We start from the raw sequence: 16,243 nt of genomic DNA, 5'->3' as shown, positions 1-16,243 counted from the left end.
CTTGAATGTATAAAGCGATATAAAGTTCCTGTCTCTTAACAAATTTGGGGAATAAGCACAAAACAGTTTCCCTTTGTCTGCTAGATTATTAAACCCTTGAGACATAATTAGGGAGATTAAGGGTCTAAGTGGTAAAAGAACTGTTAATGTGTAGCTCCCCAATAAAGGGACTTATTGTGAGTTTCAAGAAGGAAAATTCTCTGATTCTTCCTATAAAGAAAGTCCCTCAAACACTGTAAATGTTTTCTTTAAGACCGTGACTAAATATTCCCATCACAGCATTTCCTACCATGGAATATTGTGCAGTATTTAAAAAGAATGATATACTCTGTAGGTACCAGCATACGGCATTTCCAAGAAATGTTGCATAAAAATGAGGTGAAAATCACCTAAAAGTGATATGTTTATGTTACATATAATATATGCGAATATTATGTACATATCTCAAAAATAGTAAGGTTGAGTTTTTGGGCACATAAATATATGTGGCAATTCAGAGAAAACTCTGGAAGAATCCTTAACCAATACACATGGACTGGGGGCCGTGGAAGGTAGTGTGAAACAAGGTGAGCTCTGTAAGTGGGAGACAAAGAACAGACATTTCTAATATTTTCATTTTTAAATAAGGCATGTGGTTCTTACTCCAACACTCAAAAGCTGACTTCACAGAAATAAAGCATTTGTGTAAAGGGCATGATGTTTTAAAATTTCTCCTCCTCTGCCAATCTGCTAGGGAACATTAGTAAAATGGACACCATGGTAAAATGGCAAGATACTGGAAGAAGGAGAGCCCAAAAGAACCATAGTGGCTAATCAGACATTTGGATTTAAATTGTCCTTGTTATCATCATAAAGAGCATTTATTTTTTTATAATTATTTCTTTTGAGAGGTTTTTGCTATAGGGCACATGAGCTTGCCAGAAAGACAGAGAGAGACAGAGAGACAGAAAGTGAGAAAACACCCCCCAGGGGGGCTGGCCATGCCTCAATTCCTTCTCCTCCATTCTCTTCTTGGCATCTTGGGCACGCACACACATGCGCCTGGCGTGAGTTTAAGCCACTGGGTCTGGGACTCAAAAAGCTGACTTCACAGAAATAAAGCATTTGTGTAAAGGGCATGATGTTTTAAAATTTCTCCTCCTCTGCCAATCTGCTAGGGAACATTAGTAAAATGGACACCATGGTAAAATGGCAAGATACTGGAAGAAGGAGAGCCCAAAAGAACCATAGTGGCTAATCAGACATTTGGATTTAAATTGTCCTTGTTATCATCATAAAGAGCATTTATTTTTTTATAATTATTTCTTTTGAGAGGTTTTTGCTATAGGGCACATGAGCTTGCCAGAAAGACAGAGAGAGACAGAGAGACAGAAAGTGAGAAAACACCCCCCAGGGGGGCTGGCCATGCCTCAATTCCTTCTCCTCCATTCTCTTCTTGGCATCTTGGGCACGCACACACATGCGCCTGGCGTGAGTTTAAGCCACTGGGTCTGGGACTCAAACTGTGGTCGACTACTTGGGAGTCCAGTGACCAAGCCATTACACCATCTGCCGGCCCCAGGACAGACATACTTAAACATAACTTACAAGGATCAGCTCCATACCAGAATTAAGCACCGTGTATAGAAAGCCATATCCCACGTGGTCTCCCACATGAAGTCTGGCCCCAGAGGTTAGAAAAACACTGGCTATATAAGCAAATCCTAGCCGGAAGGAGAAATAGGGAAAAAAATTGCCGTATGACAATGCCTCACTAGTGATCTTTCCTCTGTCTGAACACTTGCACCATTTGGCAAATGATAAATAAGTAAGAAAGACTGACAATAAAAATAATTTATTCGATACTGATAGAAAAGACTCAGAGACTGACAAAGTGGTGCCAGGAATGACAGTGAATAACAAAAGAAATTTTATAAACAGAGAGAATGAGAAAGTATATTCTAGAAAAGGGATATGGAAGGAATAAAGGAGCCATATGAGGATGACGTGTCCTAAGTTCAGAAGCCAATATGTGGATATTCTGATACGTCCTAGATATTTGGACTCAAAACATTTTAGTCTCACGTCAATCATCTATTGAGTGACAGTTGATAATATTCTTTATCAAAGGTTAATGAGTATGCTATTCCTTAGAAGAAAACTTATTTTTAAATTCGAGTTGCTTATAAACTTCAGGAAATATGTGTCTATTGGCTTTGGTTTCTCCCTCGACAGAATAGGAAGATTTCAACAGATGGTCATAATGGCTGCTTCCAGGCATGCACTAATAGAGATTCTGTTCCAGGATTTGTTTCTAGATTCTCAAGTCTTGATTTTATTTTATTCTTTTCTTTTGAAAAACATGAGAAGGATCGAGGCCTCATCTAACTGTAATGTGAAGTATAAAATATAAGGGGCAAAAATGGTCAAGAGTCTGATCCCTGGAATCCTGGTTCAAACTTATCTGCTCAGCAGGTATGAGTATTGAGGCAAAGCCCTTTAAAATCTCTGGACTTCCAGGGCCTGAAGATAGTGTAGTTGTTATGTGGCTAGACTCCTACATGATCAACCATGGTTCAAATCCTGGACCCAGTGTGTATGCCCAATATCTCAGGAGGAGAAAGAGTTGCATGGCCATCTCCCCTGGGGGAGGATGATTTCTCACTTTCCCTCTCACTGTCTCTCTCTCCAGCAAGCACACATGCCCGAAGGCAAAAATCTCTAAATAAATACATAAAGAAATTAATTAAATAAGATCCTAGGACTTCCATTTCTTCCCTTATAATATTGGAATAGTATTTTCCCATTCTATCATAAACATGTAGTGAGAAGCAGCACAAAAATACATACCAATATTTGGTGCAATTTAGAATGTTCTTAAGCATTAAGCATTATTATTAAATTGAAGTATCAGTTAAAAAAAATAAGCAGGCTATCCTCTTATTATCCCTTGACAATGATAAGGAAGATCCTATTTCCCACCCTTTGCATTACTGTCCAAGCTCTCCCTGGGAGACTCTTTGACAGGATTATCTGCAGGGCTCATTCACTTACTTCCTTCAGATCTCTACTGAAATGTCACCTTATCAGAGAGGCCTCCTCTACCGACATCCTGTATCAATTAGCAACACTCACCCAGGTAACCCTATCTCTCTCGGCATGCTTTATTTTATATCAACAACTGAAACATTATCAAGTTATTCACATGTCTAGTCTTTCTAATACTCCTGTCCCCCAACACACATGAAGGTACCATGCATTAGAACAGGGATTTTGGCTTGTATTTACTGTGGATCTCTTGCCCCTAGAAGGATACTTTACATGTGGCAGCGACACCATGAATATTTGTTGACTGAGTGAACGAACTTACAGACTGTCTGAAGGAGTTACAAATTAAAAAAAATATATAAGCCAAACAAAACTTTGTGATTTTCCTATCCTACAGCAGCTTTTTAAGTAAGTCTTTACATTTATCAAGAACAAAAGCTCATGCAACCCAAACCTCATGGCAAAGTGCATACGTTTCTCTGTGCTGCACTAATATGATTTAGTTTTAGAATCCGTGTAACAAATCTATCACAAGAAAATGGATTAGCACTCGTGTCATTTCAAAATATGGAACAAATGCACTAAACATATGAAATTCTACATATATGTCAGAATCAAGGAATCCTTAACTGTACAAAGATCAATTATGTAAACATAGATAACTCCAATTATTTGTACAATTAGTTTAGATACACATGGGAAACAATAATAGTCATAAACAAATACCCACGCTGATTTCATCCACCTATTTTAAATGCCATACATACCATAGATGTGAATGTACTCCTACTTCAAAACCATGTTAGACAACTTTGAATTTTATAACTGTTACTTGTAGATCTTCAAAACAGTGGGGAAACTGATAAGACCAAGGAGATTATCCAGGGAATGTGAGACAAGCCATGGAGTTGACCTCTAGACAAGATATGATTCTAATCCATTGGCGTTTGACTGTCAGAAACAGTTTCTCTATTTTTTCTGGTATCCTTTTAGAGGCAGCAGCTGGGATTTTCACATCCGTGATTAAGCACTATTCTTAAAAGTGATTTTTTTAAAGTCCCATAATCTTAACCTATTATCTGTTAAATGAAAAACAAACCTTTTGGCAGTTCTTAGCAATGCCACCAGGAATGGATCATCACTTCAAAAATAGTTTTGACATTTCTAACCGAGGAGTCTTGCCTCTTTACATTAGCAAAATTCCTGCATTTCTAGGAAGACGTAATGAAAAATACAAAGGACTCCAACAGATGTAAGTTTCATAGAATTGTTTTTTGCTCTACATGAAGCAAATAAAATCCTTCCAATCTACCTAAGGGGAATGTAACCGTAAATGAAGTACTGAGTTAGCCTTTATCTTGACACGAGTCTTTCGAAGGTATGAACACACTAACAACATTTATAATGTAGATAATGTCACGAACTGCATAAAGAATATGAAGATGTCCTTCTGGGAGTTAATGAAAGTTTAAAGAGGCCATTAAGTCAACTGATGAAAGTTAAGCCTCACATCCAAAGAGTTTTAAAGGAAGTTAAAAAACCCGAGTGTTGATGAGTAGTTGAGTCATTATTTCTCACATGGAATCAGAAGACTGAATTTCATAGTATCATTAGTGAGTTTCCCGTAACATCGTTACCTTTATCCATTACTTAGTTTTGATCTACAAATGGTATCCACAAGGTGAGTATGTGACTAGGTGAAGAGGTCAGCAGAGAAAAGTAAATATTTTTCATTTATGAGTATGTCAACTTTTTTTTAGAGAGAAATTTTTGCTATATGGCACGTGCACTTGCCAGAGAGATAGAAAGTGGGAAATCACTCCCCAACCCAGGGGGGAATGGCCATGCCATAATCCTTTCTCCTCCAATATCCTCACAGGATCTTGGGCACGCACACATACTCACCCTATGTGAGTTTTAAGCCTGGGACTTGAACTGAGGTTGACTATGTGGGAGACCAGTGACATAACCATTATGCTATCTGCTGATCCCATGTCCACTTCTGGTGTGCCCAAAGGGGGAGTTTTTAACCATATTGTTATGCATATGGCTATTTGATTGAGCCACCAAGACAAATTTTCAAAATGAAAGAAAAAGGATCTGTTATTTCAAGAAATGATAAGTATCCTTCAGCATTATGTCCAGGTGTAGTATATTTTTTCCTCAAAATTATGGGCCAATGTAAATAGAATATCCTAAAGAACCTCAGAGTAGATGGTTGAACTTTCATAGAACAAATTAGGCCAGAAATATTCTTTCACTGTTTGATAAAAACACAATATAGTTGTATCGACAAGCGCATAGAATAGTTGGCCCTGACTTCTCAAAACCAAGTAGCTGGGGCCAAGAGGTGGCATAGTGGGTATGGGGCTGGACTGCCATATGACCAGCTGCAGTTCTAGTCTTGGACCCGGTGCCTTAAAAATCATGCTGGCAAACTCATGCTGGGCGCATATGCATGTGTGCCCAAGATCCCGAGAGGAGAATGGAGGAGAAGGGATTGCAGCGTGACCATCCCCCCTGGGGGGGTGATTTCTTGCTTTCTGTCTGTCTGTCTCTCTCTGGCAGGCTGGCGAGTGCATGCGCCCTGTAGCAAAAACCTCTCCAAAAAAACAAAAATCATGCTGGGTCCATGTGCATGCGTGCCCCACATCCTAGGAGAATGGAGGAGAAGGAATTGCAGTGGCCATCCCTTCAGGGGGATGATTTCGTACTTTCCTTCTTTTTATCTCTTTCTCCAAGGAGGGCACATGCCCTATGGCAAAAACCTAAAAACAAAAACAAAAACTAACCAAAAGCTAACTAACTGAACTCAGCATTGGAAATATGAGGACATGATAAGTGTGCATAATGCCTGAGTTGGGTGGTTCTGTTAGAAGGTTTTTGTGAGGGGAAAAAAACAAAAAGTTTGTTTTAATATACAAAGTGTTATCAACAAACATGATGTTCCCTACTTGTCTTGATAGTAAATGGAAGGTTGTTACATTTAATGTATTAACTGAAAACAAGGGAGGGTGTTGAATTATAATATGCGATAACATTTTTTTTTTTGAGAGAGGTTTTCGCTATAGGGCGCGTGCGCTCGCCAGACAGACAGAGACATAGAGACAGAAAGCGAGAAATCACCCCCCAGGGGGGATGGTCACGCCGCAATCCCTTCTCCTCCATTCTCCTCTCAGGATCTTGGGCACGCACGCACACGCGCCTGGCGTGAGTTTTAAGCCACTGGGTCTAGGACTTGAACCGCGGTCAACTACGTGGGAGTCCAGCGACATAGCCATTATGCTAACTGCTGGTTCCCAACATTTTTTAAGTTCTTTTTATTGCTATACCTTGATATATTTTGAAAACTTAGCCTAACATTATGTATCACTACAACTAATAGCATTTCCCCCCCACTCAATATAATTAGGTAATTACTAAGGTGTGTTGCCTATGAAACTATCAAAAATGAAATGATTAAATATTACTGGAAATTTTATTTGGAGAGAGGATGGAGATGGGGAGGGGGCATGTGAAATTATTTGTTATATGGTGGACTGAAAAAGTCTTTGGATCACTGACCAGTCTTTTTAAATGCCTCAAGGTATTAATCACTAAAATGTTTTTCAGTGAAAAAAAAAAAATCGGTCATTCCTATTCCTTGCCTTCCTGTTATGACTGTAATTCAAACCACAGGAAAATGAATTAAGACTCACAATCACGTCACAATCCCTATAAACATTGTTCCTCATTTAGTCCCTATACTTTGTTGTTTTTGTAGTTTCGTTGCCATATGCCATAAAAAACATTTATAGTTTTGCCTTGAAGTTGTTCTTCACTAGAGTTAAACATTGGAAACATATCCATAAATTTACCCAACTTGGTGGGGCATTGCTCATTAAGGCAAGTTAATTAAAGATTCAAGTCCTTTTCAATCTTCCTATTTTTCTCCCTTTGTAAGAAAGAAAAAAAAAGTAATAGGAATTTAGCTCTAGGTTCCTGACAGGCTATAGCAAGTCGCCTCTGCAGATCCTTTTTACTTGATTATAAATTTGTTTTCCTAACAGAATTCCCTAAAAAGAAATTTGGAGGAGGGGGGTGGGGGAAGGACTTTATTTTGGAGATGTAGCCTTTGGTGCAAAGCAAAAATATGCTCTGAGGTGACAAAGAAGCGTGGCATATTCTACTGAAGAAAGATTCCCACTGAGGTTTCCACTCAGGTCCTCTGTGTGAATGAATGATTCAAACACATACCAGTCCTGATTGGTTCATGTAAGTCTCAGTCCCATTGGTTGAGGAACAAAAGTTTACAAGTTCCGTTCTGTGTCCACTTCCCAACAAAATAAAAACAAACAAACAAATAAAAAACAGCATGTGAGTGACTCCTAGCTAGCAAAAAGCTGCCACATTGCCTTTTGAATTTAGGTGCATTTTGCCACGTAGGACCCTTTTTTGAAAGATTTCATTGGATCGGGTTTACATTTTGAGACATGAGTATTTAGCTGCTGGTTTTCTGTGTGAGACACTTCTCATTTTATCATCTGTTGACCACCCTGACATAATTAAGAGACAGCACCTTTGAGACTTCTTTAGTGATTAAAGCAAGTAATAATCTGAGTTTGCAATGAATTTGTTTAGAGGTGCCACTTATATTCTTAGATTTCCCCATAGTTTTGACTTTATCTGGGCATAGTTCCAGGACGACTTACTATTTTATTTTTAATGGTTAATTTTGTTTGCTAAGGAAATCACCATTCTAGTTAAAATATCTTCTATGTCTATTTTTCTGATGAAGTAATTTGCAAATTAACTCTTCTGTACAATTATTATAAATAAAAATATAAATAGCTACTGTGAACTAAAAAACTATCTTTCAATCAATAGCTTCAACATATTCTTTAAGGTTATTTAAATGCATCATTGATAATTTTAAAAGTAAGTTCATCTCTTGCTGTAATGCTGCCTATTTTTATGTAAAACTGGTTAGTCTATAAAGACAAACAAACAAAAAACAAAGCAAACTTTCTCCTATTACATGTTCTATTTTTTTCCTAAAAGTCACAAAATAGGCAGTAAGAAAATTTGAGCATTATAAAAATTTGCATGTTCAATTGAACTTTAATTCTCATTCTAATTGAATAAAATTCTTAATTTCTGGTAATTTTGTATTTTCAGCGCAAATGACTTTTAAATGCTGCTGTAGAAGCAATGATTTCATATATGTGGTAGATTGTTTTCAAATATTTCTGTAAGAACTACTTTCATCCCCATATGTCTACCCCTTGGCAAAGTGATTTTTTCTTCTCGCACCTCCCTTCAGTAGGTGGAGGCTATTTCTTATGGACACAGTAACAAATTACCATAAATCTGGTTATTTAAAACAGCACAGCAATGTACTCTCTTACAGTTATGGAGGCTAGAAGGCAGAAATAAAGGTGTCACAGGTGTCCTTCCAAAGGCTTTACAGGAGGATTTTCTTGACTCTATTTTTTAAAAGAATTATTTGTTTATTATCATTATTTTTCAGTTTGGCCAGAGAGAGAAAGTGAGAAAGTAAGCCACCAATCTGGGACGTGAATTGTGGCCAGGCATGTGGGAATCCCATGCCTGTAACCACCACATCACCTGCTGGCCTGAGTTTTCTTTCTTTACAGCTTCTGTGGTATCAGCATTTCTTGTGACCTTGTCACTCCACTTTCTGCCTGTCTTCAATGGCGTGCCTATCTTCTCTGTTTCCTCTCCTGTCTGTTATGATATTCGCTGTTGTATTTAGGGTCTGCCCCAGAATTTTCAGAATGGTTTTATTGTAAAATTCAATGATATCACCCAAGATGGTTATTTTTTTCTAAATAAGATAACATTGACAGAGTCTGGATATTAGGACATGGATATATATTTTAGAAAGCCCTGTTCATTCCATTTCATTTAACAGATTTACCTGTTAATTCTGGACTAGTTTTATGATAAGCTTTGATCAATAAATCTTGGCAGAACCAACATGGACAGGTTCAGGTGTCACCCACTTCTTGCCTTTTCTTCTTCTCTTTTTTTTTTTTTTTTTAAATTTTTTGCTATAGGGCATATACGCTTGCCAGAAAGACAGAGAAAGACAGAGAGAAAGAAAGTGAGAGATCACCCCCTGGGGGGGTGGCCATGCCACAATCCCTTCTCCTCCATTCTCCTCTTGGGATCTTGAGCATGCATGCACAAGCGCCTGGTGTGAGTTTTAAGCCACCGGGTCTGGGAGTCGAACTGTGTTTGACTATATGAGAGTCCAGTGACATAGCCATTATGCTAACTGCTGGTCCCCCTTTTTATTCTTCTTGATCTTAGTATTCAGATATTTATGCAAATAAGTCTAGTTGAACATTTTGGAGTATAAAAAGGCACATGAGACAACATCTTATTTTTCCAGTGTTGGAAAAATTAGACCTTCATTCAGCATCAATTAACAGTTACGTGAGTAAAACCACCCTAGCCAATCTAGCATGGCCAACTATCACGGGATCACCACTGCATAATGTAAAATGTACAAGACCAGCAGAAGAACTGTCCAGCTGAGAACAGCCAAAATTGCTGACGGAAGAATAAGAAAATTAGTTTGTGGTAACCCATTAAACTCGGGGCATTGTATTAAGCATTAATAGAAAATGAAGATAGAAATTAGTACAGATGGTCCTGGAGTGCTATGGGATTAAGTCTTATTAAACCCATCAAAAATTGAAAATAAATTTAGCATATCTAACTTCACAAACATCATAGCTCAGTCTAACCTACCTTAAATGTGCTCAGAAAACTTACATTAACCTACAGTTGAGCAAAATGATCTAACACAAACTCTATTATATAATAAAGTTATAAAGGGCTTTGAATAAAAATTCAAAATTTGAAGTATAGTTTCTACTGAATACATACTGCTTTCACACCATCTAAAAAAAACTGTAAGTTGAACCATTGTAATTTAGAGACCATCTGTAGTTAGATGTAGTTAGATGATAGGATTAGGCTGGGGAAATTTTGAGGCCAGGGGAATGTTAAACAAATCATTGGGGGTCATTTCAAAAATAGTAAGAAAAATACTAATAGAGGCTAGAAAACTGGCAATCTGTGATATGTAGTTGTGAACAAAAATTGGCAAAATTATTATGTGTAGTAAATTGGAATATAGACAAGCCTTCTAATGAGCTTGAGAATCTAAGGAACTTTCTGAGCCAAATGTTAAACATGTCTGTTTGTTTATTTTAGTGTGTCCTCATAAAGTCTTGACGTCTTGTTAGAAGGCATCTGGATTTTAAATGAATACCAGATAATAAACATAATTAGTTGTCTATTGCACTGTAACAAAATAAATCCCAGACATAGAAACTTCAAACAGAATCCTGCTTGGTAAATCTTCTGATGGTCAACTCTGGTTCGCCTTTGAAGTGGCGCTTCTGTTGCTAACAGGTTGAACACTCGTAATTCCAAAATCCAAAATTCAGAATGCTCCAAAATTAAAAAAAAAAAGCACTGAAATGATGGTACAAGTAGAAAGTTCTATACTTATCCTCAGTGTACACAAACTTTGTTTTGTGCACAAAATTATTAAAAATAATGTATAACATTATCTTCAGACTAGCTGTATATAAGGTGTATATGAAACATAAATGAATTTCATGTTTAGACTGTGTCCCATCCCCGAGATATCACATTACATAAATTAAATATTCAAGAACCAAACATAAAAAACTAAAATCTGTAATGTTTTTGGTCCCAAGCATTTTGGATAAGAGATACTCAACTGGTAATGTCAAAGGTCATTCATGCAACTGTGAATTTGTTGGCTTTGTAGGAACTCCTTTATCCGAGATGGTCACTTATGTGTATTGAAGCCAGTGCTTCCAGCCAGACAGCTGCCTTGAAGGACTCCAGCTGGGTCAACTTGATTCTTCTACACCATGTGGTTTTTTATTCTCCATTAGGTGAGTTAGGGCTTCCATATGAAGAACTTCTCAGTGACAGGCTCAGAAGTTGTAAAATGGCACTCCGATTGGTTTAAACTAATTTAAATGTTTTGTCGTATGACACTCGCATTTATTAAAAGAATAAATTATTCTCCTTGAATTAACTACTTCTTCTACAAATTTACTAGTTATATTTAGGATAGAGCTTAGACATTCATTGTTAATTTTCATTTCTTCCATTTGAGAGGCTATAACATGCCTATTTCAACACTCAATGATATAAATTGACTTTACGTTTTTGTAACTCATTTGAATAAGTTTCTTTTGAATCTCCATTCTCTCCAACTTGCTCTTCTTAATTTTTTACCTGTGATCTCAATTGAGAATATGATTAAAATATACTCTACAAAAGTATAAGGGGAGCTGGTTTCATGGTCTGGTGGTTAGGGGAGCCAGATCTCACATAGCTAACAGAGATTCAAATCCTCGCCCTGATAACTTGAAAAATATACCTGTGCATGCATGCCCAAAATCCCAACAGAAGGGAGAAATGGAGAAGGGATTAAGGTGTGGCCCCATCCCATTGGCTGGGTGTTTTCATCCTCTTCTTTCTTCTGTCTCACTCTGGCAATTAAACATTTAAAAGTCCAAAGAAAATAAATTACATCATAAAGATATATTTTCATTTTATTTAATATATTGAATATTTGATTATTTATGAATAGGAAGTTCGATAGAGCCCAGTTGTCAAGGTGTATTGAATGGTCTTTTGGACAATGTGTGTGTGTAGATAGGTGTGGGTGGGGGATTCATAGATGAAAATAACCCCAGTTCATAAAATGTTAAGCTAAAAAACTTTAGTGGTTTTGGTCTTTCTCCTATTTTCAAGATCATTCATTAGAGTAGAAAACACTAATGATCTTATAGAAACTAGGGTTACCTAGGGTTACCCCTGGTTTCACTAGGGGAACCACTGAAATAACACATCCATTCTGACTAAACCAAGACTATAGTTCTAATACTACTAATGTCATGTAATGCACTCAGAGCACACATACCCAATTTTCTGGTACCTGATTATATGATTGCATATAAATATCTGTATATTTATATTAAAAATCAGTATGTATATTTTAGAAAGGATAAGATTAGCTAAGCCAGAGGAGTCGTTTTGTGCAGTTTTGCTGACCCATTGGCGATGCAAAAATAGATGTATAAAATAATGTTTTCCCTGAAATCTTTGATAAACTGAAATTTCATGGAGATTATTTGTGAAGATTATAGAGCTTTGCTTATCTCCAGGATAGCCTCTGAATATCCATTTTTAGCATATTCCAGTTTGAGGCTGACATCTTTAGAAGATGAGCTGGGCTGTGGTTTTTGTGGAATACATATGACCAAAGAGAAATTACAGCTCTGAGGTTGGTTTCAGGGGTTGCCTAAACTTAGGACCATGAACCCAAACCCAACATTGGCTACAACTTTGGAGGATATGAATCTACTACCATTCTTACAGCAGAGTACCAGCTGTAGGAATAGCAGTAAAAACAGAGTCCTCTATTGCAGCTAAATCTAGATATTCCGGTTAAGTTAAGGTTAACCTGTCTTTAGAGATCTATATGCAGTTGGTTCAATTACATCTCTTCTATTCTCTGGACAATCTCATTTTCTCCCTGTATTTCTGTGCATTCTTGGGACCAACATCTTACAGTGTATGAAACCAACTCAAACCCATTGCATCAAGCTTTCTGTATTACTTTTCTGCTGTGGCTGAACAAATTGTCATAAACACTGTGACCTAAGGCAACACCAAGTTAGGATTTTTTTGGTTCTGGGGGTCAAATATTACACCGGGTTAAAATCATGGTGTAGGCCAGTGACCTTCACTGCTTAAAAATGGCCGGTGCGACCTTGACACAGACACCAGGAATGCAGACCTCCTGGTTCACACAGAACTGACAGGTCCTCAATAAGGTCCGCTGTAAACCCCACCTACCTCCCTCTGCCTTGTGTATATAAGAAAGCGCTCTAGCCCTCAATAAATGAGCGAAACCTTTACATCATCAAGAGCTGTGACACTGTGTGAGCTGTGACACTTCTTTCGCTCCCGTGCTGAGACGCTGCGCCGGTTCCAGACCTCCGCCCCCTCGCTCGAGTTTCCCTGCCCGATTCGTCCCGCGGGTTCGGGATATTCTGGTGCCCGAACAGGGACTCGAGCTGAAGGGATTTGCGACAGGTTCCTGAAGATTCCGAAGTAGGAGCATGTTCCTGACAAGGAACAAGCTTTTGTGGGGAGCCGCCCACAGGCCAGGATACTGTCTTTCCTGGAGGCTCAGGGGGGACAGAGATTCCTTGCACTTCGCAACTCCTAGAGGCCGGCCACATTCTTTAACTTCTGCTGCCTTTTTCCATGTTCAAAAATCAGTGAAAGTAGGCAGAAACCTTCTCACATGGCATCACTCTGACATGTTCTTATTTGTTTTAAAAATATACTGCTAAATTAGGTCTCAGCTTGTTTACATACCTCAATTATTCTGTAGGAACTCATAGTATAGTGATAGTCTCATCTTGATTAAATTTAGCACCACAAAATGTCGTTTTTCCTTCTACCTTCATTCTTCCTATTTTGGGTGATATCTAATAAGAACTTCACTGCAAAAACTGAAATAGCTATCTTTCAGCTCTGAGCTTGTACAATCTCCAGAGGAAAGAGACAAGGAAAATTGAGAAGCATTTGGGCCCTTGCTGGCATGTGACTGAGTCACTGGATGAAGACTGGGACCCTCTTCTGCTAATCTGAGAACCAAATTATAATGGACTAAAACAATCAATATGCTTATTGTTTAACCTACTTTTATGTGATATTCTGAGACTTTGCCAAAGCATAAGAAATGCTGTGCAGTACTGAACACAAACCAAAAGCATCACAAAAAATAAAAATTGAAAATTTGAAAATCTAGAAGAAGCCGTATTAATCTGTTTAGGTTGTCATCACATAATACCTTAGCCTGATGGCTTAAAGGACAGAGGTTTGTTTCTGGAGGCTGGGAAGTTCAAGATCAAAGGGTTGGCCAGTTCGTTTCCTGGGAAGTGCTCTTTTCCTGGCTGGTAGAAGGCTCTTTTGCTGTAGACTCACATGACCTTTCCTTGATGTGGGTGTTCAGAGAGAGAAAACACGCCATCTCTCGTGTCTCTTCTCATAAGGACACTAATCTTATCTGATCAGAGTCCTACCCTTATGACCTGATTTAACCTTAATTACTTCTGCAAAGGTAGCACCTCTAAATATGTTCACACTGGGGGTTAAGGCTTCAACATATGAATTGTAGGGGGAAATAAAAATATTAATCCATAACAGATGCAAAAGATAATAAATGCTACATTATATAATCAAATGAAAATGTATGACCAACTCAAATACTCAGATATATTATTGAGTTGTTGGGAAAAGTCATGATGTATTTTTTTTTTTCTACGTAAAAACAATAAATCATGCAGGATATAGGATTGAATGTGTTATATATTATTACATTATATGGTATATATCTAGGCTTACATGGTATATATTTGGACATACATACATTTAAGTGAATGAAAAATACCAAATAAACTTCACAACTGCAGACTGGTCTTATCATTTTGTTTTACTCTATTTGATTTTATTTTGTCAAACAAATTCTCTCATGATCCACTGAATTTATTTCAAGATCTGAAGTTTGCTAGTATCCTGTAATTTAAACTGAATGGAATTTGAGCACTGTCTGCAGTGCTCTAAGAAATTTTGATTGCTGAGATGTCTGAGTGGGGACCAGCAGTTGGTGTAATAGCTATGTTGCTGGATTCCCATATGATCTCGATCACAGTTCAAGTCCCGGACCCGATGGCTCAGACTCACGCAATGCAAGTGTGCTTGTGTGCCCAAGATCCTGAGAGGAGAATGGAGGAGAAGGGATTTTGGTGTGGCCATTCCCCCTGGGGTGTGATTCCTCGCTTTCTGTCTCTCTGCCTCTGTCTTTCTGGTGAGCACACACACCCTATAGCATAAACCTCTCCAAAAAAACCCAGAAATTTTGATTGTTAAAATGCCTGGATGCATGAGCCTGCCTTGGTCGCTGTTAGTGGACAAGAAGCTGCCTCTACGCTTCCTCTGAATTGGAGTACCAATGTCAAAGTTCTGATCTACCAGCTCGGCTAGTCCTTTCAGTTTACTGAATTCCCTAGAGCACAGTGAACTCATGGATTCAGAGGCTGAGGAATCTACTCACAGGCTCTGTCCTCCTTAATATTTTCTAGCTCAATTTCCATTAAACATTACCCAAGGGGATTCTCTGAGAGATTAAAGAAAGGGTTAGGTCTTTTCATAAATAGATTAGGTGCATAGGGAGGGATCACCAGGAAACTTAAACTGAAAGAACCCTAAAAAGGCAGAATTAACATTCCTTCTTTTCCTCTGCAAATGTATAGGCATCTTGAGCAGTGTCTTTCAAATAATTAGACCTAATTAGGTGGCTGGGAAATCAAATGAATGCATATCAATCAGCCTTATTTTAAACAAATTAGAGGAGAAAAGAATATAGGAGAGAGCATACATAGCATTGTTTCAGAAGTATTTTATCAGTGTGTGTGTGTGTGTGTGTGTGTGTGTGTGTGTGTGTCTACACAAGGTTGTGATATAAAATGATGTTCTCATTGTGGGTAACGGGTATGATATTTTGAAAGCTTCTGACTGATAGGGTATAGTGGAAGCACTCTAAGCCCAGGTGTATTTATGATGTAATTTCTCTCTATCCCACAAGCAGGCAAAATTCTTCTATCACTAGAACCAGAGGCATTTAGGTGCACAGTTTTGGCCTTTTTCCCCAAGCCCTGTTTCTTATGTCATTTACATTTGAGTTACATTTTACTTCCTAACTTTCTTCCCCAGATCGAATAGCTAGCTTTTCATTTCTGTCTGTATATTTTCAGCCAGTCTTTTATCTCCAAGTTCACAAAGTGCAACATTTTGTTTAACTTCATGGGAACCTCTAAGGAGTTACTACAAAATATTTCCATTTCTCAGGCGTTGCATTCCTTCCCTTCTATTATGTTACATCAGCTTTTTTATATTGATTTTTTCCTTTTCTTTCCCCCCCTTGGTCACCCATTCTTGAATATAATAAAATTTATCCCACTACTGTATTAGCTACCAAATACTGTAAGTGGATTTCCCTTGATTCCTTTAAATATTTACCTGGAAGGTGTTAGATCTTTGCAGTCAGATCAAAACCTGGACAGCTAATGGAGGTAGGTCA

This window comes from Tupaia chinensis, unplaced genomic scaffold (genome assembly GCF_000334495.1).
Source record: "Tupaia chinensis unplaced genomic scaffold, TupChi_1.0 Scaffold000084_3, whole genome shotgun sequence".
Classification (NCBI taxonomy): Eukaryota; Metazoa; Chordata; class Mammalia; order Scandentia; family Tupaiidae; genus Tupaia; species Tupaia belangeri.
This window is presented reverse-complemented; position numbering follows the sequence as displayed.